Source organism: Terrapene carolina, unplaced genomic scaffold (genome assembly GCF_002925995.2).
Source record: "Terrapene carolina triunguis isolate 2854851 unplaced genomic scaffold, T_m_triunguis-2.0 Scaffold69, whole genome shotgun sequence".
In the NCBI taxonomy this organism is placed as follows: domain Eukaryota; kingdom Metazoa; phylum Chordata; order Testudines; family Emydidae; genus Terrapene; species Terrapene triunguis.
Genome location: NW_020664420.1, coordinates 64954239 through 64980522, shown reverse-complemented (window position 1 = coordinate 64980522; position 26284 = coordinate 64954239). Strand labels below are relative to the sequence as shown.

Below are 26284 nucleotides of genomic sequence, written 5' to 3'. Positions count from 1 at the left end.
ACAGCTGAATTTTGAGAATTCCTCTGATGCGATTAACAGAAGGATCTTATCTTCTCTGTGTAGGAGTAATTACTTTGCTAGGCATTCAACAATGTTGTCTTGACAGAAATCATATTTACAGTTTGAGCTTTCCTTGTTGCAGTAAGATTAAGAAAAGGAACAAAAACATATCTATATTAAGATGTCTTTTTGCTCAGTGCTCTATTCTTGCATTTTAACACAGATGTATCTCCCAACTTTAACGTCATCTTGGCTTGGCTGCACAAAAGAATGGCACCTGGAAAATCACTGCAATTCATACAGCCTGAATTAGGCACCTAAGCTTCTGTACAATGAATGGGGAGAGATAGGTGCCTTAGACTACAGTTCACAAAAGCTAGCATGCTAGGCAGGGAGCCTCCTAAACTAGCCACTTGAGCTACTTGAGCCAACCAGAGGTGTGTGTTAAGCCCCACACTTATCAAGGAGATAGGCACCTATCTCTGCTAACAATTCACAGCCAGGAATCCTCTTTGGAGCTAGGCGCCTATGCCATTTCTGGAAGAAGAAGGAGCAGTATAAAATTAACATGCACATATTAAATGGATGAACAACTGGCTAACGAATAGGTCTCAAACTGTAATTGTAACTGGAGAAACATCATCAGGCAGGTTTGTTTCTAGTGGGGTTCCATGGGGATCGGTTCTTGGCCCTACGCTATTTAACATTTTTATCAATGACCTGGAAGAAAGCATAAAATCATCACTGATAAAGTTTGCAGACGACACAAGCCTTGGGGAGTGGTAATTCAGAGTGATCTGGTTCACTTGGTAAAGAGGGCACAAGCAAACAATATGCATTTAATGTGGCTCAGTGTAAATGTATACACCTAGGAACAAAGAATGTAGGCCATACTTATGATATGGGGGACTCTGTCCCGGGAAACAGTGACCGTGAAAAAGATTTGGGAGTCTTGGTAGATAACCAGCTGAACGTGAGCTCCCAATGTAAGGCTGTGGCCAAAAGAGTTAACGTGACCCTGGAATGCACAGACGGGAATCGTTTGAGTAGAGAAGTTATTTTATCTCAGTATTTGGCTCTGTTGCAACTGCTGCTGGAATATTAGGTCCAGTTCTTGTCCCTACAATTCAAGAAGGATGTCAATAACTTGGAGAGGATTCAGAGAAGAGCCACAAGAATGCTTAAACTATTAGAAAACATGCCTTATAGCAACAGACTCAAAGGGTACGTCTACACTACAATTAGGCACCTGCGGCTGGCCTATACCAGCTGACTTGGGCTCATGGGGCTTGGACTAAGGATCTGTTTAATTGCAGCGTAAATGTTCAGGCTTGGCTAGAGCCTAGGCCAGGGGTAGGCAACCTATGGCACGTGTGCCGAAGGCGGCACAAGAGCTGATTTTCAGTGGCACTCACACTGCCCAGGTCCTGGCCACTGGTCCGGGGGGCTCTGTATTTTAATTTAATTTTAAATGAAGCTTCTTAAACATTTTAAAAACCTTATTTACTTTACATACAACAATAGTTTAGTTATATATTATAGACTTATAGAAAGAGACCTTCTAAAAACGTTAAAATGTATGACTGGCACGCAAAACCTTAAATTAGAGTGAATAAATGAAGACTCGGCACACCACTTCTGAAAGGTTGCTGACCCCTGGCCTAGGCTCTGGAACCTTCCCACCTTGCAGGGTCCTAGAGCCTGGGTTCTAGCCAAACCTGAATGTCTACATCGCAATTAAACAGTCCCTGAGCCCTGCAAGCCCGAGTCGGGTGACACTAATTGCTATGTAGACATACCAAAAGAGCTCAATCTATTTAGCTTAACAAAGAGAAGGTTAAGGGGTGATTTGATTACAGTCTATAAATGTCTACATGGAGAACAAATATTTCATAATGGGCTCTTCAGTGCGGCAGAGAAAGATATAACTCGATCCAATGTCTGGAAGTTGAAGCTAAACAAATTCAGACTGGAAATAAGGTGTACATTTTTGACACTGAGGGTAATTAACCATTGGACCAATTTACCAAGGATCATGGTGGAATCTCCATTACTTACAATTTTAAAATCAAGATTGGATGTTTTTCTAAAAGATCTGCTGTAGGAATTATTTTGGGGAAATTCTATGGCCTGTGTTATACAGAAGATCAGACTAGATGATCACAATGGTCCCTTTTGGCCTTGGCATTTAGGAGCTCCCTCATGAATTTTGGCCCAGTGGTTAGGGCACCTACTTGGGATGTGGGAGAACCCCATGTTCAAGTTCCCCCTCCATCTAAGAGGGAGATGGGATTTGAACAGAAATCTGCCATCTTGCAGTTGGATGCCCTAACAGTTGGGCTAGGGGATATTCTGATGTGGGGCTCCCTGACACTCTCCTGTTGAAGCTGTTGTACTGTGGATAATAAATGCAAAAAGTTATTGGAGCAGGAGGACTGGATCCTGAGTCTCCCAACACAGTGCTCTAGCCACCTCAAGTTATCAGGTGAGAGAGAGAGAGGTACAGAGAGAGTATGAGAATCATGCTGACTCTTTAGCCTGAACTGGGAGGTGGGAGACCCAGAATTCAGTACCCCTGCTCCAGTGACTCTTTTTATTTGTTAGCCACAGTGCAGCTTCAACAGGAGAGATTTAGGGTGCCCCACATCAGAATATCCCATAGCCCAGTGATTTGGGTACACACCTGAGAGGTGGTAGATCCTAGTTCACAATCCTATCTCCTCAGGTGGAGGCGGTACTTGACCTGGGCATCTCCCACATCCCAGGTGAGTACCCTAACCACTGGCTAAAAGTTAGGAAGGAGCTCCTCCTCTCCCCATTTTGTGCAAAGCTCACCTATAGAGGCCTGATGCAGTAGGCAAGGTCTTGGTGTGATTACAGGATTAGGTCCTGCAGGCAATTTATATGGAGGAATACCTATTTTCTCCCCAGTTTATGCATCACCCTGGGTTTTAAGTGTCTGGATGTCTCATGTACGGCTTATGCTCAGAGGCAGTAACATAAGCACCTAGGGAACTCTTACTGCAAAATTTTAGGTGCTGAGCAAGTTTAGGCACCTACAGGGTTCTGGGGCAACAGAGCAGGGGTTTAGTGAATCTTAGTGGCCTGATTCTGGGATTTAGGCATGTGAAGTGGCAGTTAGCCAGTACCTTTACCCTACAATAAAAAGTAGGCTAACGGGGCCAAATCCTCATCATCATATTCACGTGCATAGGCCCAGCAAGTTAACTTATTAAGGTGAGCAGGATTTGTCACTCAGTTTTCAGAAGATCAGACCCCCACAAAATAAAGATAGTGAGAAGGCTGATGTTACAACACTATTAAAAATAGCACAAAATGCTTTGCAGAGGGAGGTAGAAGAGAAAAGGAGAAAAAACGCCTCACTGAGTTGGGTACCGAGAAAAAGTGAAAATGAAGTAGAGATGGAGTTAAGTAAAAGGAAAGAGCTAAAATGTTTAAAGCAGTGAAGATGCAAATAGGTAATTTTGCAGATTGGTTCTAGTCAGCTGAGAATGGAAGGTTGCAGTAAGGGGAAAAAGGAAAGGTGAGTTTCAGAGGCTGAAGCAGAAAGGGAATTTTGAATGTGAGATTTGAAGAGGAGAAATGAATCAGTGCAGACTGGAAGGAGAGAAATAAAAGGAACAGATAGAAAGTAGTTGGATAGGAAACAGTTTTGCAAAAGAGCTCAAACAATATAACTTCTCACTACTAATAATGTTGTTTGGTAAATAAGGAAATAGGTTTCTCAGCTGCCTCTTCTTACAAAGCCTTTTGAAATATAAAAATCTGGTCTATATTCATGAGAACCTAAGTTTAAAAAAAACCCATCCAATTGAGAGTCTTTTTTACCCTGAAGAGAGGAGAGCAAGTATAAGAGTATTTCTGAAATTTTGGTAGAGTATGAAGTGTACAGTCTGGGCTGGATCTTGTTTTGCTTCCCCTTCAAATTTCCAGGAAAGTCAATGGAATATTGGGCTCTCAAGCAATACATTATCTAATGTAAAAGTTGCATATTGTTGAATAGATGACCTCAGTCTGTGGGGGAGATAGTCTTTCAGTGTTCCTATTTCTGGTGAGTTATAGAAGAAGCATAATATTAGTCTGGTGCCACTTTAGGGATGTGGGGCTAGGGCTCTTGTCAAATCAAGTCCCATTCATCTGGCTTCATCCCTGACACTGGCTTTGGTACCCAAATAATGGGTACTGTACTAGTTCAGTTCAGTTTCTCTAATTTCAGATTTAGGGTAACATTTTTGTTTAGTTAAAATTTATCCATCCTCAGCAATTATTCTGCTTGGTGCAGAGCTGTCTTGTTTTAAATTTCCAGTGAAAAGAAAGAAATATATAACGTCTGTGTTCCTTTGGTTAGAAAATTACTCTAAGTACATATTCGGTTTAAACTGTCGAGGGCTGGGGGTGGGGGAATTTTCTTGATACCAGAAAAATCCTTTTCCTTGTAATCTAACAGCTAGAAATTGAATGTGTTTGTGTGTAACTTTAGATCCTAAAACAAATACCGCAGCAAAGCCAATTTCTAGCAGTCCTTTTATTATCTAAAAGTAAAAGGCAGAAAAACAGTTGTCATAAACAAGTAATTATTTTAATGCCATGCTTCTTATGGCCAGCTAGTAAATCCATCATTTCACTTATCTGGTTCTGAAATGTATTACTTGAGGCGGCTGTTGTAACATGGGTCAGTTGAGATCTGGAAGATGGAAATTATTATTGAAGACATTAAGGTCCATACCATACAATTGAAGACCTCAAGAAAATATGCAATTTTGTTATTGTTTTTTTTTTTTAGTTACAGATCTAGGTTGTTTAATCTTTGATATTTTTCATCTTATTCTGCTCCAGTATTTTTTTAATTTCCCAAACAATAATTTGATATAAAAAGTGAATGGAGCTAAAGATTCAATGCAGTACAGTAGAATTATTGTTGAAAGGGAAAGGACAGCAGCCCTGTGGATCTATTCATGGGGCACAGATACAGTAAAAGTACTGTTAGGAAACATTTGCACACTAGTTAGATCAAGACAAGAGGAGATGGTCTTGCATCCCCCCAAATGAATTCAGGTTATAGTTTAGCTCCTTCCCAGGACTTTAAAGGTTATGTTTTATAGCCAGATTTAAGATCCTTGAGAAGTCTCCATGTGCTGCACTGAATTGCATTTCATTCACTGTAAAGAGACTCCACTGTGGTTTGCATCCCTCCCACGTCCCAAGCAATGCTTTGTTTCAAACTGGAGACCCACTGATTGAAGTGGGATTGAGCACTCTGAACGTCAATCCTGTCTGTGAGTGTCAGGTTTTGACCATATAGCCCCTAGGTTTTAGCGGCAGCAGTCAGAGAAGGAACAGGCTGAAATCAGCAAAAGGGGGATGGGGGATCTTTTGCTTTTATTTCCCCCGCTCCTTCTCTTGCTGTCACAAAGGCACTGGTAAAAGAGTCTCAGAGCTCCAAGCGAGCGGATTTACACGTGGCTTCCACTACAGTTTCATCTCATAATCGAAATCCAAACGGTTTAAAATGATAGCTGTCTAACTGGATCGTAATGCAGCGGGATTTGGAAAATCAGAGTGGTGGGACACAGCTTTCTTTAGTGATATGCTATGAAAAGATAAGCAATTGTAAATCAGTGTATTACTGGCTGGATTGTGCAAAAAGTCAATAGAAATATCCTCTTCATATAACGACTCTGTGAAATAAAATAAATAAATAAACATTAATATTCAAAATAACAAATACATCCTGCGAAAGAAAACCCCACCCCGCTCTCTCTAGAAAAGCAACGTGTCTCCCATTTCAACGATATCCATAAAGCAAACAAGACAGCTTAATTGTTTGTTTCTCTAAGGGAAGGAGCTAAACCTGGAATTAATTTGGTTCAGCCTGTGAAACAATCCGTTTGCTCTGCCTAATTCCGGCAATTAAAGAAGTTTTCCCAGACACAATTAACATGTAAATCAACCGCGGAGTGTGGGGCTGGGGCTGCTGCTGGAGCCAAGAGTGAAAGGCAGGCTGCACCGTTCCTTCGCCGCACCTGAGCCTGGGGGGCGCTAGTGCTGCCACTCGCCGGAGTAGCGGCATTGACTGGCAGCGGTAGCAGCAGGGTTGCTGGGCGGGGGGGTGGGAAACCGGAGGATTAATTTATTAGCTCTGTTCTTGCTTTTCACTGGCTCTGAGACACGGACGGATTAATCCAGCCAGCAGCTAACAAACTGGGATTGGTGGGGTGGGGAAGACAACTGGGACCTGATCTGCCAAACACGACTAGCCCTATTTCCCTAGAGGGCCATCGGACGGATGGCATCATGGTACTTCAGATTAGTGCCCTCCGTGAATGTGTAATGTCAGTAAAATGCGATTAGGAGGTTACACAATAGAATGCAATACTTCTCCATATAACATGCGTTGTGGAAACTGTATAGCGGTAGCTAGAAATATACGTAGCATGGGTCTATCTGTACAGAGCAGAGACAGGAGCGGGAGGAGCTGTGTCTGTGTATCTGCGCACACAAACTGAACACGCAGCTGAGAAGTGCGCCACAGTACCATGCTAGCATGACAGGAGGCAGGGGAGCTCCCACTGTGCTAATACGTGAGCAACTCAGACGTCCGATCCTGCTGCCATTGAAGTTACTGTGAGTTTTGCCGTCGCCTTCAGAGGAAGCCGGATCAGGCAGCAACTTTGCAAATTTAATCAAGCCTCGCATTGTTTGCCCAGGCGAATTAGTGCAGCGGCCCCTTCTGGCACACAGGGAAAACAGCAAGAGACAGCTCTGAGACGTCTTTCTCCCAAGGCTAAACCCCTCTAGGTAGAGCTATTGTGTGCGTGTGTTCTTAATCATATCATCTGAGATACACTGTACACACAGATTGTACTTATAATATAGGCATATGCTGTGTAACTTGTGTACATATGCAGTGGCACTTAGGTTTCAGAGGTGCAAGTTAGACCACCTGAGGCTTCTGATTTGTTTTTGACTCCGGGCACTTTTTCATTGTCATCTTTTCAGCTCTCTCCTGCAGATCTTGATATACAAGTACAACTCCCTGCTCTTTTGCTGCTGCTTTCTCTTAAAACGAAACATTGCTACTGGTATGGAAAACAGTTTTAGTGGACCTGGAACAATCGCGGTGGTGGAAAATTTCGATTGCCAGCATTTTCAACATTTATGGTTGCCTCACTCAGTACAAATCTGACGTAGACATAAGCATATACATATGGGGTAGAAATAAGGATATGCCTTGGGAATGGAGAGGAGTGAGGATGTATTGGCCTTTGGCAAGTTTCCTTTAAAAAAAAGTCTTTTTTAACGCGGGCGATGGATGGAGGCTGTGTCTTGGCAAGTTAATGTTTGTAGAAGAAAGGTTATCCCTTTTCCTCTCTTCATGCACCTGTATAAAATAAATATTTAAAATGTGCGTGTGTAGGTATTTTTATTGGGGATTTTTTATTGGCACTACATTCACTTTATTAAGGATTTAAATACAAAATTTCTCATTGCATGTAAATACAAAATTTCAAGCACAGTGTTCAGACTATCATAGTTCTGTTAGTTTATTCTTGGCATATATTTTTCTTTCAAGAGCTGTTATATCTACTTATTTGTATAAGAATACTATGTACTGAACAGTTATTTTACATATATTTACATATCTTCTAGTCAATTCGCTTTGTGTGTAGGATGTTCATTGCTCTAGGATTTGAGCACTGGAACAGTTCTCAGAATTAGAAAGTCTTAACAATTCACTTACCCTCATCCTTTAAAACTTTTTCATTTAAGAAAATCGATGAGCAAATCCTTTCTTGTATCTCGTCTCCTGGAGCACTTCTTCCTTGCCCTTTTCTGCGTCAAGAATCAGTAATACTTCTCTCATCACTGCTTCATCCCCAGTCCTGATTACAAACACAGTACTGTACATAAATACTGTATATGGGGTAAGGGCTTTTTCAGTTCTTCACTTTCGTTATCTTCTTGTTTGTATATGTCGGGGGGAGGGGGAATAGCCACTTGGAAACTCGCCATGCTCTCACCCTATCCTACCCATTGCACATGCTGATCCTTGCTCGGTATAGCAAGGGACTGGAGAGGAAGGGTGGGTGGAATCAAGTGAGTCCATCTGGAGAGATCCAGTCCGGGATTTGACTCCACCCGCAGCGAAGCTGCCTTCCTTTGACAGAGGAGTTGGGACTCGGAGACTAGCAGTGGGAAGAGAGGCAGGGCAAAGGGAGAGAGGTTGCTCTGAACTCCTCTACAAACACAGTTCAATGACCAGGAGCTTTGGGCTAAAGCAACCGCGCTTTCCTGCCGTGGCGCACAGAGTGCCGCCTGCCTAGGAGTTTTCCTGAAGCAGCCTCTACACCTGGCGCACTTTTGGTAGAAAGGGAGCAGGACAAGACCCTGAAATGACTTATCTCCTAAGATTCGACTGAAGGGGACTTCCTGGAGTGGGATCCTAGTGGAATTTGGGTTTGGAGAGGAGTTGCTAAACCTTTTTTCCTCTTCCCCCTTTTCTCTCCCGTCATTGGAAATGAGCAAATTGCATTTGCATTCCAGAAAGTAGCAATATTAAACATCCCATCCCCCAAAGAAGCACACATGTAGTAATGACAAAGGATTGCAAAGGAGAGAGTGGATCCAGTTTCCCAGAGAGATCCCCTTAAATGGATTACTAAATGGGACACTACATCAGCTAGTTCTGTCCTCTAGCTGCCTAGATACATGCACCGAAAAGGTACAGTACTCCCCGCTCCATATCTATATCTAATCCTTTGGGTTGCTTGCAAAGGAAGGCTCCTCCTGGCTTGCACTGGCGGGTCCGGGAGGAGCGTGTTCGGTGTGTGGTTAAGGTTGGCTGCTGGTTTCTAGCTCGGCAGCGCTTCGGGAAGGCGGGGGAGAGCCGCCTGCCCTAGCACACGTTATGCGGCTGCCCCTGCCCGGTCAGCTTGCGGCTTGGGCTGCCTTTTTTATCAGTCTGGCTGCTCAGCCCGCTGGCACACCGGGGCGTCCCTCCGGGGCTCGGGCGCTAGCGGGGCTGAACGCGTTTGTCCTCGCGCCTCACTCAGCCCCGCTTGTTCGCAGCGGACGCGGAGCCGGGCTCCTTTGCCCCGCCGCTGGGCGTGCGCGCTGCCTGCGGTGCGGGGCGCCCCGGATGAGAGATCCAGAGCGGGCCGGGAGCGGGCTCTGGGGCTCCCAACCCCCGCCTTTAGCTGCTCATCCCGGGGCTGCAGAGCGTCACGGGAGGAGCTGGCGAGTCTTTGTTATGGGGACAATGTGGGCGCCTTGCACGTGCGTAATCCCTGGGCGCTGCTCTTTAACCCGGGTATTGACGCTGTTGTTATTGACAGGGGCGCTGGGTGTGGAACAAAGGAGGCTCCTGTCGGCTGGGAGCCCCACACGCTCTGCCCCGCGCCCCCCGTGCCCATGCTGGTCCCTGGGTGTGGATGTGTGCTGCTGCCTGGCTGGCTTTGTTCGCTAGCATGGGGCTGGCGCTCCGGGCTGATCTCCCCCTCCCAGCCGCGGGCTCCTGTCATTGCTTTGCCAGCAGGGAGCGGGGGAGGCTCTGGCGCTGTCCCCCCCACTCCCAGCTGGGGTGTGTGTATGTGTCGGGAGCCACCACGGGCTGACTCCCCGCAGCGCCAGTCGGCTCCGAGCGAAGGTGGCTCTCGGGCAGGACTGTTCCCCGCCCCCTCTCGCCGCTGCTGTCAGCTCCTCTGGCACTGGGGTGGGGGCGGCTCAGGCACTCCCTCCCCCATGGTCCTGCCAGCCACACTGGGGCTGACCCGCTCTTGCCAACTGTCCGCACTGACCCGAGCATGAAGGAGCCACAACACGGTCCTTTAGGAAACCAAAGCCCTCGCCCTTTCCCTCCTCTGAGCGCCCTTGCCCTGCTGCTCCCCCAGTGTGTGTCGTTCCCCCCGACCCTTCAGACCCCGGGGAACCAGGCAACCCCATGGCAAAGTTTGTCTAAAAGGAAATAACAGGCCTGGATCGCATAATGGAGTGTTTGTTCCGAGCTCCCTCCTAAAAGTGCTGCCTCGGTGAAAAATACAAGGCGGGGGAAAGGGAAGGGGAGGCGAGGGGGGCTCCCTGCTGTAGGGAGTAAGAAGGAACCGTCCTGGGATGGCGATAAGCCCCCTCGCCCTCCGGACTATTTCAGACAGAGGGTGTTAGATCTGAAAGGGCCAGAGGGCTTTCCGCCACTCTCACCACCGAAATCCCAGCCAGCAGCAGGGGGCGGAGGGGGATGATAGTGGCAAGGAGGATGCTGCTGGTGGGAGGGATTTTGTGTGTGTGTGTGTGTGCAGGAGCATGAAAAGCTCTCAGTTGAGAGTAATGTGCATTAAGTGCTCTGGCTGTGAATTTGCATGAGCGAAAGTGGGAGCCTGAGCCTGCAAATCCCCATGAGTTGTTTTCCTGCCTGCTGGTGTATTGGAAAAGTGGAGCAGAACTGAGACTGCCTGGGGGAAGGGGGAAGGTTGAGAGCTGGTGGCTGCTGGCCTCCTACAAGCAATTACAGAACTAACAATTATTAGATAAATCAGTCTGGGTCAGGGGATTGTTGGCTCCGGGGCCAGTGAAGCCATTTGGGGCATTCTCGTGGCCCGGGAAATGTTAGTGAAAGTTTGAAAGTGTGAAAAGGCGTCTGGTTTGGACTGCACGGAGCGCTCTGTGCCAAAGATTTTTGCTTTACTTCCAACTAGCTTTGCTTGTGATGAGAGGAGGGGAAACTGGTGCTGATGACTGACATCCAGAGGAAGGGTTAAATGTAAAAACCACAGCTTTCCCTGTTCCTTTGAAGCTAGGCTCCCAGCAGCTTTGACAAAGTTAAGGCAGTAGGGCTTTTTTAACCATAGTCAAAGAATCTCATGAGTGACTATTTAATGGCTAGTTGTAATATAGTAATTATTGGGTTCTTCCTACATGTCTGCTTGACCACTTGTTTAGAAGGAAATTTGTTCTTCTCTTTTCTTCTTTCCTAAGATAATTAGCTGGTCTTTAAGTATGTTTGTAAACCTACATACTTATGCCAATGTTTATGCATTTTCAGACCTCTTTAAAATTGATGCAGAATGAAGATCATGAAGTTCATTGCAGATACAGAAATAGTGGCTTTAATTAACTTGGCTATAAATAAAAAATGCAAATTCCTAATGGGGGGGGGGCATGTTTGGGTCTGTAAATACATAACAGGAGAGTTAAATCATCCCAAACACTTTCTATCTCTGGTCTACATATAGTATGGTATTATTTGAAATACACTCTGATAACTCCTGCTTAATATAAACCAGAACTAACGTTAATTATTAACCCAACCTTAAATATAGGGGCAAAATCTTGTCTCCAGCTATTATCCTGTCTTTGTAAAAACAATTTCAATAACTGTGAGTTTGGTTTACACGTTCTTATTTACTTTGGGCCCCATCCTGCAGTCATTCCTCATGCGAGTAATCTTTACTCACAGGAGTAAATTCATTTACTTCAATAGGACTCTTCCAGTGAGTAAAAATTACTTGCAGAAGGAACGCTTGTAGGATCAGGCCCTTTATGCAGCTCTTGCCCAGATTATTCAACTGGTTTAAGATGTGCATAAATATTACTGTTTTTAGAGATTGGTTTGTGGATTTCAGAAAAAATAATGAAAAAGACAAATGACCTTGTTTTGGTTAATGGGGCTGGCCAGCATATTTTGAAGAAAAGTGGGCCATTGCCAGCAAGCCCTTCCTTACAGTAGTAGTCCCACAGGACTTTGAATGGAACTACTGGCATGAGTAATAAAATAAAAACCCCAAACCACCTACAGTGCCAATGTGTTTCTCTGTTTATAGTTTTCTTTAGAATATAAAACATCCAATTTTTATATTGGTAACCATTTATAAAAGACCCAAAGACAATAAGACAAAGGGCGTATTCTTCTTGTATAAACCTAAATATAAAAAATATGGGTGCAATTCTATACTCCTTGTTCAGGAAAATCTTCCACTGACTTCAATGGAAGTTTAGTCAAGGGACTGCAGGATCCAGCCTTACCTCTGTAAATGATAAACTGATGTTTTTTTAAGAATAATTAATTTCATGCAATACAAGATATTTGCTACATTTGCTTTTCATATAATAGGAGTCAAAGAAGATATGAAACATGAGTGAATAGTTTGAGTGAAAAGAATCATATGCTCACAGATGTTCTGCATATTCTCAATTAGTTTACATTAGAACTGTATATTTTTCTTATGATGGCAAAATCTACTTTATCAGCTAAACCAATACTCCTGAAAGGGGGGGGATAATTGGGCACTAAAATTTACTAGGAACATGTGTATTTAACATGTCTTAACTACTTGAAGATAAAAGTACATGGTAGCTATGGCCCCTTTTTTAATGTTTGTAATTTGAGGAGGGCAGCTATTGCAATTGGAGTCAGAAGAAATAGGTAGCAGAGGGTATAGATAAGGAGCTGCTTTCATTGATTCATTGATTTTTTAAAAAGGAGCAAATTAATGACCTGTGATAAATCCAAAATAGAACTGTTCGCATTAAAAAGGAAATAGGTGATTGTGAACCTGTTTGTGTGTGTGTTTTTGTAAGGAAAGGGGAAATATGTCATCTTGTTTTGAAGAGCGAGAAGAGCCATACATAAATACATCTGAAAGGAGTTCACACGGTTTACAGAGGGAAGACATAAAATGTTTTAGGATTAAATTGGCCTGAGATAACACGTGGGTTGCAACCTACTTGTTTGCAGGAACACATTGTTATGCTACCCAAACAAATGTTTTGTGTATAGTACATGGCTACCATACATTATAATAAAATGCTCAAAACAAACTACAGAGTAAAATCTGGAAAGTAATATTCATTCTGATATATTTTTATATATTTTGGCAAACCATATGTAGGGAGAAAGGCTAATGATACTAAAATAGAAATCTTATATTCCTAAATAGGTACAGATGCTGCTCTCTTTTACCTTTTTTTTCCCATGTGACCTCACTAGTAATGTCAATTCCAGAGCCGGATCTTCAAAAGCTGACTCACGTAAATAATCCTTACTCCCCTAAGTAGTTTCATTAAAGTAAAATGGGATCATGTAAGCAGGGATTACTCTGGTGAGCAAGAGTTTGCAGGATTAAGTCCCTACACTGGAAATTCTATCCTATGGTAAGAAATGGTCCATAGTCAGGGCCTGATATAGTGAGGTGCTGAGCACATCCTTGCAGTATGAAACCCTTAATGGTAATTTGGCCCTAGAGCTCTGTATCAATGGTCTGATATGAGTGAGGTCAGAGTCAGGTCCGTAATAAATTGCGCTGAACTCCATGTCTTTTAATTCCCTCTTACACCTACCAGCACACCTGGTGATTCTTAAAGCATTTTACAACCATTAACCAATAATCCCCCATAGCATTACAATGAGGTGGGTAAGGAATATATGGAGATCACTTTGACAGTGAAATGTGGCCACCTCTGGTACAGAGTGGAATTGTTGTTCAATAGCACACAGCAGCAGTACACAACTGTTAGGATAGGAAGCAGAGAAAATTGGATCCTGATCTGTGAATTCTTAGGCTGGAGAGTAACTTTACTTGATCTCAGTGGGGCCACACATATGAGTAAAGTCACTCGGTAGTCAGTAGGCAGACCCGGGGCCAAATCCAGACCACCAGACACTTTTGAATAGACCACAAAATCTTTTTACAGTATTTACTTACAATTATCATCATTGTTATTATTTTTGTATTACTTTCTCTGGAGTCTGGACCTTGACTATACCTTGACCAAGAAATTTGGACCTTGACAACAAATAATTGATTAACCAAGGTGTTTGCAGCATTGGGCAAGCAGAACTTAATTTCCAGTTGGAATTTGGTCTGGCACCAGAATTAACATCTCTCCTTTTCTTATGATGCACAAAACTATTTTATCAACTAAATCAATATTCCAGATGGTGGAAATAATTGAGCACTGAAATTTACATTTTTGGGGGATATTTAATTATCACAAGTGGTCAAGAACTTGGCTTAGGGCTCATCCAAAGAGTGGCACTGGTAGATGTATAGTGCCTTCAAGCACAAAGCTGGGATATTGATATAACACTTAGAGGGAAGAGTGCCCCTTACTGAATTGCCATTTATTGTAGATCCTAAATTTCTTCTGAAGATCTCCAAACCACAAACTGATCTTGCCTGTCGCTTTTTAGCAATAGTGAGCTCTGAATGGGTCAAAGCAACAGGGGAAATGAAAATAACTTTAAAAGTAAAGACGTACAGCTAAGAAATCAATCGTTCAGAAAGCCATAGTTTATTTTAAAAATATATCCATAGAAGGACTCATTATTTTTTACATTTCAGAAGCAGAAAATCTGCTAATGGTTAATGAAGGGGCCACAGGAAATAGAGAAGGGAAGAGACACATAGGAAATATCCCACTTCCTCCCCCCACACAAAATCAGCAAATTTTTGGCTTTTGTGCACCAGATGAACAAAAATAAGGCTGCCAACTTAATGTCTTTTGAAATTTAGAGTTTGACTCAAGGCATAATTTTACAATTTGAAATAGATATCACTTTATGAAAACAACTTTTAAAAAGCAAGAACAACTAGAAAAGAACCACAACCACATTGTCCCATAATTCAACTGCGAAACCCCATGAAAGTTCAGTCTTCCAGGGCCTTCCACAGTTTGGAATTATAGTTATCTATCAGCTAAAAAGAGGGGTAGGTAATGCTGTGTGTGAAATACAGAGATTTTCTTGTATGAAAGGATTTTTTTCAGTTCCCAAAATATATCTGTAGTGGTTGAAACAGAGATGTAAAATGAAATAAATAAACTAGCTATTAACAGAACTGCCAGTTGCTGTATCTCAAGAGTGAAGACATATGGTAATTCACTGCATTCATGATGACCTTTTTTTTTTTTTAAGTATTGTTAGTAATAGCTATTTCTATATACAGTATTTTAGAGCAGATACTTGGAATGTTTAATATGCTGCCTTCTCCTATTTCTTTTCTGTGGTTATCAAACAAAACTGCTACTGAGGGGATTTCTGCAAAAATATTTGTTAAATGTTCATGCCATATTGAAATTAATAGGATTTTTGCCTGCATGAAGGATTGCAAAATTGGGCCCTTAGTGGTAGGTTAAAAAGAAAGTATGTTCCAATACATCTGTGGTTTCTATATCTAATTGCCTTCAGTGGAAACCAAATGTTTATGGAAGCAGAAAGAAGTGAAGAGTGTTTTTGTTATGGGGTTTTTAGGGTAGCCTGAGACCAATGAATAGAGGGTATGTATCAGAAGTTTTCCTGGAGGGGATAGTGACTTACTTATTTATTATGCATTTTTATAAGTGTTCCAGGCCTTTCATCAATGTTGTAGTAACCACTAGCCTCCAGCAGTGAAAATGAGTGTCCTGATGCTGCTGATGAAAAGGAATGTACCTCTTATGAATCCCAAACATAATGGGGAAAACTGTATCCCAACATATTCCCGACCCCAGCAAACATTACCCCCATTTCTTATATCCAGCTATGCAGCCTCAATTGGATGATTCCAATATTAGATATGCTTGCATTTGGCTTTGAAATGTCCAGGTAGGAAATTGTCTGTATTGTTCCCTTCATCGTTCTGGTGGATTTTTATCTGTCACTTGTATGGGAGAAACCCATCTTTTCAGTGTGATATAAATGAGCATCTAAACAATGTTTTGGACTTAAAAGAACAAAAGCCCAGTTTTGTTGATGCCTATCAAAATCTACTTTTTATTGGTAGTTTGAGATGGATTCTATGCTAATTTCTCCTGCTTTCTTGAATTATGGCCTACCTAGACACTGTCGCTGGGATCTTCATCTATTAATCATGGAAGCTGCTTTCTTATTCGGTTGCCATAGTTTCAGTGTCTCAGATAGTGTTGGGGTGCCTTGGGAAAGGCTTGAGATATACTAGGACTTGCAAACCTTGCTGTTATTTTGGCACTAGTAGAGCTCTAAAAGAATAGAAAACAGCTTCCAACATAATTCAGTGTTGGATTAAAAGAGGCAACTCCTAGATATGTCTCTCTGGACCTTGTTATGTGAACATCCAGCTGATTTTTTAATCTCAAGATTTGCTTCTTGCTAAGTCTTGCTGGTAAAAATGTACAGTTCAGAGACTAATGGCTACTTTTATCTATTGCAAGAGCAGGAAAGGCTTTTCATTAGGACTGTTGGTAAATGGTTGGGTAAATTAGGGCATTTAGGGCTTACTAAGCAGTCCAGGTAATCTGTTTTAGAATCTCTTGGGCCTAGGTACATGACATCATCTTTTTGACAGAGTAAACATTTGTTTAGTTTCCATTATTAGCTTAATTTAACCTTTCCTTTTTGGGGAGGGAGGTCTCCGTTCACAGTGAGGAACATTTTACTGGCTACAGTGGCCATTTGAGTTATTCAGCAGGGAAAAAAGGAAGTAAACTTTTGGCATTCAGAACTAGTTCTCTTTCAGCACTGTATGAGAACAAACATTTACTTTTCTTTAAGGTTGTAGTATCTGTTTTTAATTATAATATTAAAACATTTGTAGCTTTGTATAGGCAGAAGTAGAAGCAGATACTAGTAGCTCACCTGTAAAATGGTGTCTTGTTTGATAGTGGGGGGAAAAGTGGTAGACTAGTAAACTGGTATAGTAAGAAACACTAACTATAGCACAATATGCATTTCTCACTCTAATTAATTATTTGTGTCTGTCATATATGATGTAAAATACTGCACAGCTTTCTTTTGGTAAGAAAATTATGGATCTGCCTGTCTTCCATTGAAGCAAAATTCCCATTGACTTCAGCGTGAGAAGGAATGAACCATTTGTTTTTAGCAGATTCTTAAATCCCATTTTCTGTTCGATTTTATTTCCAGTTTCTCAAACAGGAATCAAGTGCTTCCCTCCAGTTTTAATAATGCAATTTGATTCCCGTATAGATAAACTTGACCAGTATTTTCCCTTCAAAAAAGAAACCTGTAAAATTCATATCAAGCAAGGCATCATACTAAAAGCTGTGCAGTGAGATTAAAGAAAGCTTGACTTCATTATAAATGGAACTAATCTGAAAAATTTGCCCCTTTTTACTGTAAAATGGCTAGCTTCATTCAAGGATGAGCTTCAGAGCTTCAGTTTGGGATTTCACTACACCAGCTTATCAGTTTTCCAAAAAGATCAATAGTTTTAGTACATGTGCCTACTGTACATAACCCTCCTTCATGAATTATACCAAATGACTGATTTCAAAGTCCAACAATTTAAAGTAAATTAGAGGGGATAACAAGGCTTTAATTGCTGTTAGCTTCTGCAGATTTCTGGGCCCAGAAATCCATATAGTGAAGTTTTGTACTTTCATGTGACACAGAAGTTTTTGATCCTGTGGTGTGACTTTCCCCTAGGCTGAAATTAGCCCCCCAAATCTTTTCCATTAAACAGAGAAAACATGTGTTAGTGTATCCAGCATTGTGGTAGCTTGATGATTTAACACTTTAAACGGATATGCCCTGGTCACTTTACATTTCCCTTATGGATGGGAGTAGGTGGTTTCAAAAGCAAACTGCTATTAATGAAAATTAATGAAAAAATACTTCAGTTCAAAGGCAGTAAAGACAGTTTGCACTAGTTGAGCTTTCTGCCACCAGAACTTGTAGTACTCCAGTTAGTCTCAGGTTAGACAAGGTATTGTTCATGCAGCTTTCAGGAAAGAAAGCAGCTCTTTTGTGGGGATGATAGTCATATATAATTTGGAGTTTAAATAACCTTAATTAACAATTTTTGATTACATATTTTTGTGCCTCCAAGGCATAGTCATATCTGAAGTTATGTTACTTCAAAGCATTGTTTTAAGCAGCAAGTTAACTACAATTGTATTGTCTTTGTATGTACATTGTGCCCAGTCCTGTTCCTATTGAAGTCAGAGGCAAAACTCCCCAGGATTGGTCCCTGAGTATATTTTCAATTTAATAAAATATACAGTTGATTTGAGGTTGGGCAACTAAAGAATGTGTACACATCTCTTCGTAGCGAAACTGTAATATTGTAACATTGAATCCCCCCCCCCCCCCCCAGTGTAGACCAGGCCTGAGCATCATCTGCAAATTTTGCCATCTCACTGTTTACCCCTTTTCCCAGATCATTATGAATATGCTGAACAGCACTGGTTCCAGTATAGACCCTTGGGGGACACCACTCTCCATTCTGACAACTGACCATTTATTTCTACCCTTTGTTTCCCATCTCTTAACCAGTTACTGATCCATGAAAGGTCCTTCCCTCTTATCTCATGACTGCTTACCTGGACCTTAGGTCTGGGCAGCATCAGTAAATGGGTGCTATGCACCCACTGCTTCCCTCCTAGAGAAGGGGGATGGGGAAAAGTGATGGGGAGAGTAGTTGGAGCCTTGGCTTTGCTTCCCCAGTGTTCTGGTACAACTGATAATGTTGTGGGTTGTGGGTAATGTTGTAAGGTGGTGCTGGAACAGGCCAGCAGCAAAGTACTACCTCCCATGGACACATGACAGAGGAGTGGGGAAGCAAGGTGGGATTTGTGCCACCAAGAGGCACAATTTATCCTCTGTACTACTCCTGGGGTACACCTATTTGTCACCCCATACACAAGTCTTGTTCCAAAGTAATGATCTAGTCCCAGGGGCCTCTCCATGGAGTGAGGTACTACCCAACGTCAGCATGGCAAAATCTGACTCAGTATTTGTTTTGAAACACCTTTTTCATTATCAGGTACCTCAGAGCAGACCTCAACCTATTAATTACAATCTTCAAGCCCAGTTGATGAATCATCTCATCAAAGCCCGGTTATCTTTCATAGTACTTAGCTTCTAAGAATAGCTTTCTACTGAACATAGGGTATAATACATTAGAATTTTAAATTAAATTTCTGCGCGTGAACAATAAATTTGTAGCTTACATAAACTCCTAGTACCATTTGACCCATCAGTTTTAGAATAATTTGTACTCATTAATTATAAATGCTCAGTTTTTGCATTTATGACTTACAGATCTTTAGCCATCTTACTGAGAAAGGACCTAAATTAAATTGATTTTTAATATTTGCTGTAATGTGTTCTAGGAAACTGATTACATAACATAACTTTTCAGAACTGTACTCATCTAACAAGATTTCCTCTAACAGAAATAAATTCACGCATAGATTTATATGGATTTTTTTCTTGGGGCAGAGTGGAGAGAGGAAAGTAATTTCATTTTTTGCAAACAAATAATAAGACAAACTTCTTTTTAGTGGCTCTTTTGGGTCCCAATACTGCAGTTCAGGCAAAAAAAAAAAATCCTTGAATTCCATAGGAGTTTTTCCTGAGTAAGTCCTGCAGAATCTGGCCCTTAAAGAGATATTCTGGGAATGGGAAAGCCTTTTGCATAAGCTATTACACTTCTTAAATTATCTTCAAGGTGTTTCCTTTTAGTTCTGAGGAAGGGAAGTTCACTGTGTTCAAATACTGATTAACTTCCTCACCAGAAGCATATTCGTAGGGTGGTGTCGTCTTTTTTCGCCTTTTATCCTGTTCTGAACATAAGACCCAGAGATATTGCCAGAGCATTTCCTTTCCCAAGGTCCTGTTCTTGTTTAACAGTCCAAAGGGATAGTTAGCCAACCTGGAGCTAACAGACTGAAAACCTGGGATAGAAGGTGGATGGATGACTGACCACTGGAATAACACAGTTCTTTCATTGACAAGATATGTTTCCCAGTATAGTATATAATTCAAATATGTTTATAATAAAAGTTTGACTATACAGACACTACCCGGGTTATGGAAGACCCGACTTACGCAAATTCATACTTATGGAAAAAGTTCCATAAGCCAGAAATAGGATTTTCGAGTTGCAGAAATTTTTGCGTAACGTACGGGTATACGTTTCCGACTTAAGCAAAATTTGAGTTATGCAAGGCTTTCCGGAATGGAACGATTGCGTAAGTCGGGGGGCATCTATAATTGGAAAAACTGTTTAAATATAAAAATACAGTCTGTGTAATAATTAGACCGTGTTCTCAGACAAAGGTATTCTATTTCCTTTTTAACAAGTGCTTTACATTTTAACAGATATATGTTTATGTAATAGTTATATTTATCTGTGTTTATGTCTTAAGATATCCTGTGTAACTGAAATGCTGGAGATGACATCACTTGCAAAATCATAAATAGCACCTAGCAAGTGTTGTTTGTAACATTGTGCTGAAAGTAAATGCTGATGTACTGAAGAGGAAAGGAAAATGTAGAATGTGTAATGATTGTTAATGTCAAAGAAGGGATCTGTAAGAATACATGTATTGATTCACCTTGAATAGCAAATCAATTCTTTTAGACATTTTTCAAAAATGGTTAGTAATCAGTGTTAGTTTAAAACAGATGGAAACACTGATTGTCATTGCAATCCAAGAATCCTAAGAACTTTTCAGAATCTAAATCTCCTCTATAGTATTTTCTGAAAACAGGGCCTAATTCTGCAGTCCTGATTCATGCTAAACCACAGGATGCAACTCGTGGGGCCCAATCCTGCAAATCTTTTTCAGGCAAGTAGTCCTTACCTATGTGAATCATCTAATCAAAGCCAATTAGATTGCTCATGTGAGTAAGAACTAGTTGAGTGACTACTCATGAAGTTTTTGAGACTACTCACAAGAGTAAGGGTTAGGAGGATCTAGTGCTCAATCTATTTACACCTAATTCACAAAATTAAGGGCCAATCCTACTCCAAATGGTAAAATCCCAATTTATTTCATTGGGAACAGGATCGATCTGTAAGCGCCCAATCTGATTCCCACTCAGATCAATGGAAGGACTCCCACACATTTCAATGGGCACTCAATCTGGGAGATTTTCAACTCTCTAAAGAAATGAATGAGAAAATTCCATGACATTCAATCCATGAAGAAGTGCTTTATTTCTCTACGTATATAAAGGTGTGAGTCTGAGTTAGTAGTTGTATTGAAGAAATAATATCTTTTAGAGTCCATGTGGTTGAAGGAGTTTAGATGTGAACTTTTTTCAAAAGTTAAACCTGGAAAAGCTTGTTATTTAGTGTAGCAAGACTGAACCACACTTCCAGGTCACAATTTTGTTTACTTCTTCTGGAGTCAATAGCCAAAAATGAGCTGCTGTATCAATTCCTGAGGAGATAAACAAGGAATTCTGCAAAGATGAGTGAAATACACTTACACCCTTAGACTTTGTCTTTCTAGAGAGTTCTGCAGGTAGAATTTACTTGGAGAGTATATGTTGCATTTTCATTAGTTGGGACAGCAAAATTGGCACAAAACAAGCAACATTCCTTAGTGTTATATAGGAGCTTCAGAAAATCCCTATACTTTCAAGAGAAAAAATTTGTCACTTTATCACAAAGCTAGTTTTAAAATCAAGTCTTCTGTAAAAGTACCACTAACAATAAAGTGCCTAAGGGAACAAAGAAGGGCTTAGCTAGATATTTTTGTGTTGAAAATTAAAAATATTTGTCTTAAGTGTTGTTGTTTTTTTACCTCAGCAATTTAAATGGTGAAAACTAATAGGAAAATATGCATTTCTTTCGTGTTCCTTTTCATGTTACATATAGTCTGCCCTCTTGTGTTTATAAGTCTCAGTGCAGACACTCTTGTCAGACAGATTTTAGTAAGGGTAGTGAAAACACTGAAGAGAAATAGGAAAAGACAGAGCCAAGCAACACTTTTCAAATGCCCTGTAGCTTTTATGTTCATGTGTTGTCTTGCTGTTTATAAGTAATATAAGAAGCAATGCAGTTGATAGCTTTTTGCAATAGAGACTGCTGATATCTCAAACTGGGTTAGTGAAACTGACTCACAGACATGCACTCAGAGCCAATTTACAGCAGTGAGTAAAGGCCATAATGTGTCTGATTCAAATGAGATTCACTGCCTGCCCTGAGGAACTGCTGCTAGGATTAACATACACTTTTAGGGTCCAATCCTGCTTCTAATGAAAGTACTGGTAAAATTCCTGTTTAATTTCAGGGGTAGCAGGGTCTTGCCCTAACACTCCGGGATAAATAGGAATGTCAGGATATACAAGTGTTAACCATTTAGATATGAAATAATACAATTTTTCCTGCATCGAGGCCATGGCTGTTCATTTTGGCAGTACTTCATCTCAGGTTAATATTAAAATAGTGTGGTCTAGCTTTAGCTCTAAATGATTTGGTTTTCTGATTATCATGCAAAGGGGAATTCCTAAAATGGCAGATTAAGTTCAAACAAATTAGCTGGATTTTCCTACAAAGAAAGGAAGGGGGCAAGCAAGAAAGATTTCACGGTCTTTAAACAGTCTCTCTCCCCTCTCCCCCCCGGTGAAACAAGAGAGTAAAAATGGCTCCAAATTATTAAATAGTTTCTGGCAATAGTCCCAACTCTCCCCCTTACTCAGATGAAGTATATTTTTCTGGCTCACAGGAGTATTTATTCCCTATTTTATGTTTTAAACAAATATAAGCGTTTTGAAATGTAAAAAAGTTTTTGGAGGATGCAGAAAAATAGGCTGCCACAGTTCAGTATTAAGTGAGTGCTCAGCAGCACAAAGAAAATTAAGGTCAGTTGCTGTTTTTATTGTAAACCATGTTCATAATTCAACTAGTGGTGGGCCTCCCCTACATATCCAGATCCTGATGGATCCTGAGCCTTAGCATCCAGATCTGACTTCCTCAAAGCTTGGTGTGTATTTGGATCTAGGATTTTGGTTCAGGTCCACTTCAAAACTCAATGGTTTTAAAACATTTCATTTGCATTGTGTTGAAACAGGGCACAAAAGCTATCAACCTTTACACCATTTATTGCTTTAAAACTTATCAACTTTTAGATCTGGAACAGGCAAAAGATAATTTTTGTAGTGTTTTTTTAACCACTGCCTGATTATCAGCATTTAGGGCCTAATTCTTAGTGTGCTCAAGTCCTATTGAAGTCAGAGGGTTCTATTTCAGACTTTTCTCCAGATCATTCTGCTTGGGGATGAGGTTTATGTGTATGGAGTGAATGAAGGGCCATGCAGACCCTTTGAGATCCATGAAGATCCCAAGAAATGTGCAGAAGAGCAAAGCCATCGTCTCAGAGGCCCTGTGACAGGGGCTTCCTAACCCTCCTTTGCCTCAGGGCAGTGTGTCACCATAGATTCCCTCCTGCCAGGGCATATTCATCTAGTATTTGCCACTTTTGCCCCAGGCCCATACCCTTCACCGCCCACTCCTCAGTCACAGATCTATAATCTTACACAAGTCCTCTGGGGAGGCAGTTAACCTCCCTTTCCATGGGAAAAGGAGAGGATCGGCGCACAAAGGGTTCCCTCAGCACACCGATCTGAGCGGGGATAATTAGGTGTGTTTCTTTCTTTGCATTATTATGAATGTTTATAATATGTTTCAGCCCCAAATGGCAAGGGACTAACAATGTAAATAGCATAAAATTCAGATGTGAATAAAATGAGGGAATTAGGCAAATCTGAAGTCTTTCTCTCCCTGGGTGTGTCATGGGAGTGAGCTACCTACGCTCAGATGTGTGAATGAGAAGAAGGATGATGCCTGATTGCTTCACTGGTGCCTCCTACCTGCCAGTAAACCAACTTTTCCAGTTAAGCCATTTATTTATTTGGATTCATAAGATGTGCTAGTTAATAATCTTTTAGCATACATAAACATTTAAAAACTGTACTTAAACTGTCTATAACTTATCTCAGTGTCAACCAAAGACTCTCCAGCCATCTACTCCAAAACCCTAATCAACAGCCCTCTGCCCGTTAAAGAGCTTGGGAAAATATGTGGGCCTTGCAGTACATCCTGAAGGTCACCAAAAATGTAGTCTGGCTGACAAAGGTGGGGATGGGGAGGAAGGAGTTCCAAAGGCAAAGACCTTTCATTGAGAACACCCACTCACCAATCCCATCTCTTAAACCAATATGTTAACTCTAGCTCCTTTGTGCAACTGACACAGAGTCAAACAATAAGAGAGGTGGTCTCTGTGATGATGCCTAGATTATGATGGGTGTGGCTAGGAAGAAGAACATCTGTTTAATAAAGGGGAGGACCACACTGAGGATAATGTCTGAACTGGCTTTCAGTTGGAGGTAGGAACAACAAAATAGTGGACAAGCTCAAATGCCTGGGGTAGCCTACTATCTCTAACACAGAAAAAATTGTGTTAAAACACAATCTTAGAACATATGATTTCCTAGAATGGTGCACAGTACTTCCATTAATGTCAGTGGGGGTTCAGCATGCAAAACAAGAGCAGTATTTTTGGCTACAGCTTTAATTTAATCTAACAAAAGCAAGAACATTCAAAGTTAAGGCTGTCGCTCTGTGGTTTAAACTCATTCTATTCTGCCTTTATGTTACAGTACACAATATAAAAGATCAAACATGGTCTGGAAGCCTGCAGTACTAAATGGAAAGTTAAAGATGGAATGGCTCCATTAACTACATTTCTTTGCTTTCCTTGACTGAAATGAAATCCTTAACATTCTTTAACCAAGCATTTTGTCTCTAATACACAGTTTTAGTTCTGTTAACCCTCCGTTGGCTAAAGTAGCTATAGGGAGATGTGTCCTCCTGGTTCAGCATACATCTTAGAGCAATAAATAATACATTAGTTACCTAGCGGTAACACCTGTGAGTTTCTCAAGAGAGGTTTTAGAGACATCTTTGGAAAGTAAATAATGTTTGAAAAATAGTTTATATGACAAGCTGATACCTACTGTGTATGTTCAGTACAAAAGCTTCCAAGCTGAAAAAAAGACCTTCCAGATAGCCTTTTGCACAGCAACACTTCTAAGGTGGTCCAGTACAAGGTATCAGATTATCTACCTCATCTACATTTTCTTTGGCTGGAGCTTCACCCTATTTGAATTAAATGGACGGTGCTGTATTGATTGTAAATCCCCCGCACAAAAAAAACCCTTCATTAAGCTGAAATGAAGATTGCAGGAACACATCAGTGGTTTGCATGTATATTACCTTTCAGGGGTAAAAAGAAATAAATTAAATAAAGTTGTAACCCAGTAAATTCAGAGTTAAGGTCAAGCTCACAAGAAATTCTCTAAAAGGACAGGCAGTTGCAGTGATGGTAGCCTTTGGTTCTTGGCAGGTGACCTGCCATCCTAACTCTTGGGTCACTTGTGGAGGAAGAATAAAGACATCCAGGGGAGTGAGAGTGTGACATTAGCCAGGGTACAATCTGGACTGTTGAACAGCTGTCTCTCCCCGGTTCTCCAACCTAGGGTACCTCTTACAGTGCTTTACTGTGAGAACAGTCACTCTTGGCTGGTTAACACACAGTGTCCAGCGTGTCCCAGTTACATGGTATTGCATGCTCCTAACTAGCCATTCATGAATTAAACCGCAGAAGAACACCAGCAAGCTCTCTAATCCCAGACTTTACCCCAGAAATGTGCATCTTGCACTGTCCACCACACTGCTGAATAATGCAAGTTCATATAAAGTCTGTCATTTCATCAGTGGAAAATGATATGCACCAACCTTATTATCCCAAATGGAGCTTCCCACACACTTTAATCCAAACACACTGGTTAAGATAAAACAGTTAAACAAGTTTATTAACTACAAAAAGATAAGAAAGATTTTAAGTGACTACGAGCAATGAGGCATAAAAGTCGGGATTGGTTACCAAAGAAATACAAGATAAAATGCGAACTGATGGCTAACTTAACAGACTAACAGAATTCAAAGCAAAGGCATTTCTCTTACCGCACTCTGCAGTAAATTTCACAGGCTGGGTCTCTTTCCAGCCTGGAACCCTTCCCCCTTAGTTCAGTGTCCTTCAGGTATTCATTGATGTCATGAGCATAGAGATGGGAGGAAGATGAGTGAAGTCAAGCATTATCCCCCCTTGCTGAGTCATGGTGACAAAACAGTCTCTTTTGGCTGTGAGGTTTGAACCATCCCTGTGATGGAATGTAAATTTCTGTTTACCCCTTCCCCTCTGCTGGAGAATGTCTCTTAAGCAGGCGATATAGCACCTGGCTGGGGTGTCAGTGTGTCTTTGTCTCTGAGAAACGGGTTTGAACCTGCTTTTCTTAACCTTGGAGCATATTATAACAATATTATACAGTGGAGTCTTGTAACTTTATATACAATGCTGCTACACATATTTTATCAGGACAATAATGTTCAGCAGATTATGACCTTTCAAATGATATCTCACAAGGCATATTTTGTTCAAAATCTATCATAACCTTATAAAAAGGTACCGGTTGTCACAGGAGACATTCAGGGAACAT

At 41.2% G+C, this 26284-nt stretch overlaps 1 protein-coding gene across 3 annotated transcripts in view; it reads left to right on the top strand.

Annotated features, from left to right (window-relative positions):
• The first annotated feature begins 8231 nt into the window (after positions 1-8231).
• Positions 8232-26284, top strand: part of SEMA6A (semaphorin 6A) — a 144961-nt gene continuing 126908 nt past the window's right edge. For 2 of the 3 annotated variants that reach the window (XM_024208778.3, XM_024208776.3), the window contains exon 1: positions 8234-8743. The gene's annotated coding sequence lies outside the window, so the exon portion shown is untranslated. Of the gene's footprint in view, positions 8744-26284 lie in introns of all 3 variants that reach the window. The other variant, XM_024208780.2, reaches the window with a different exon arrangement.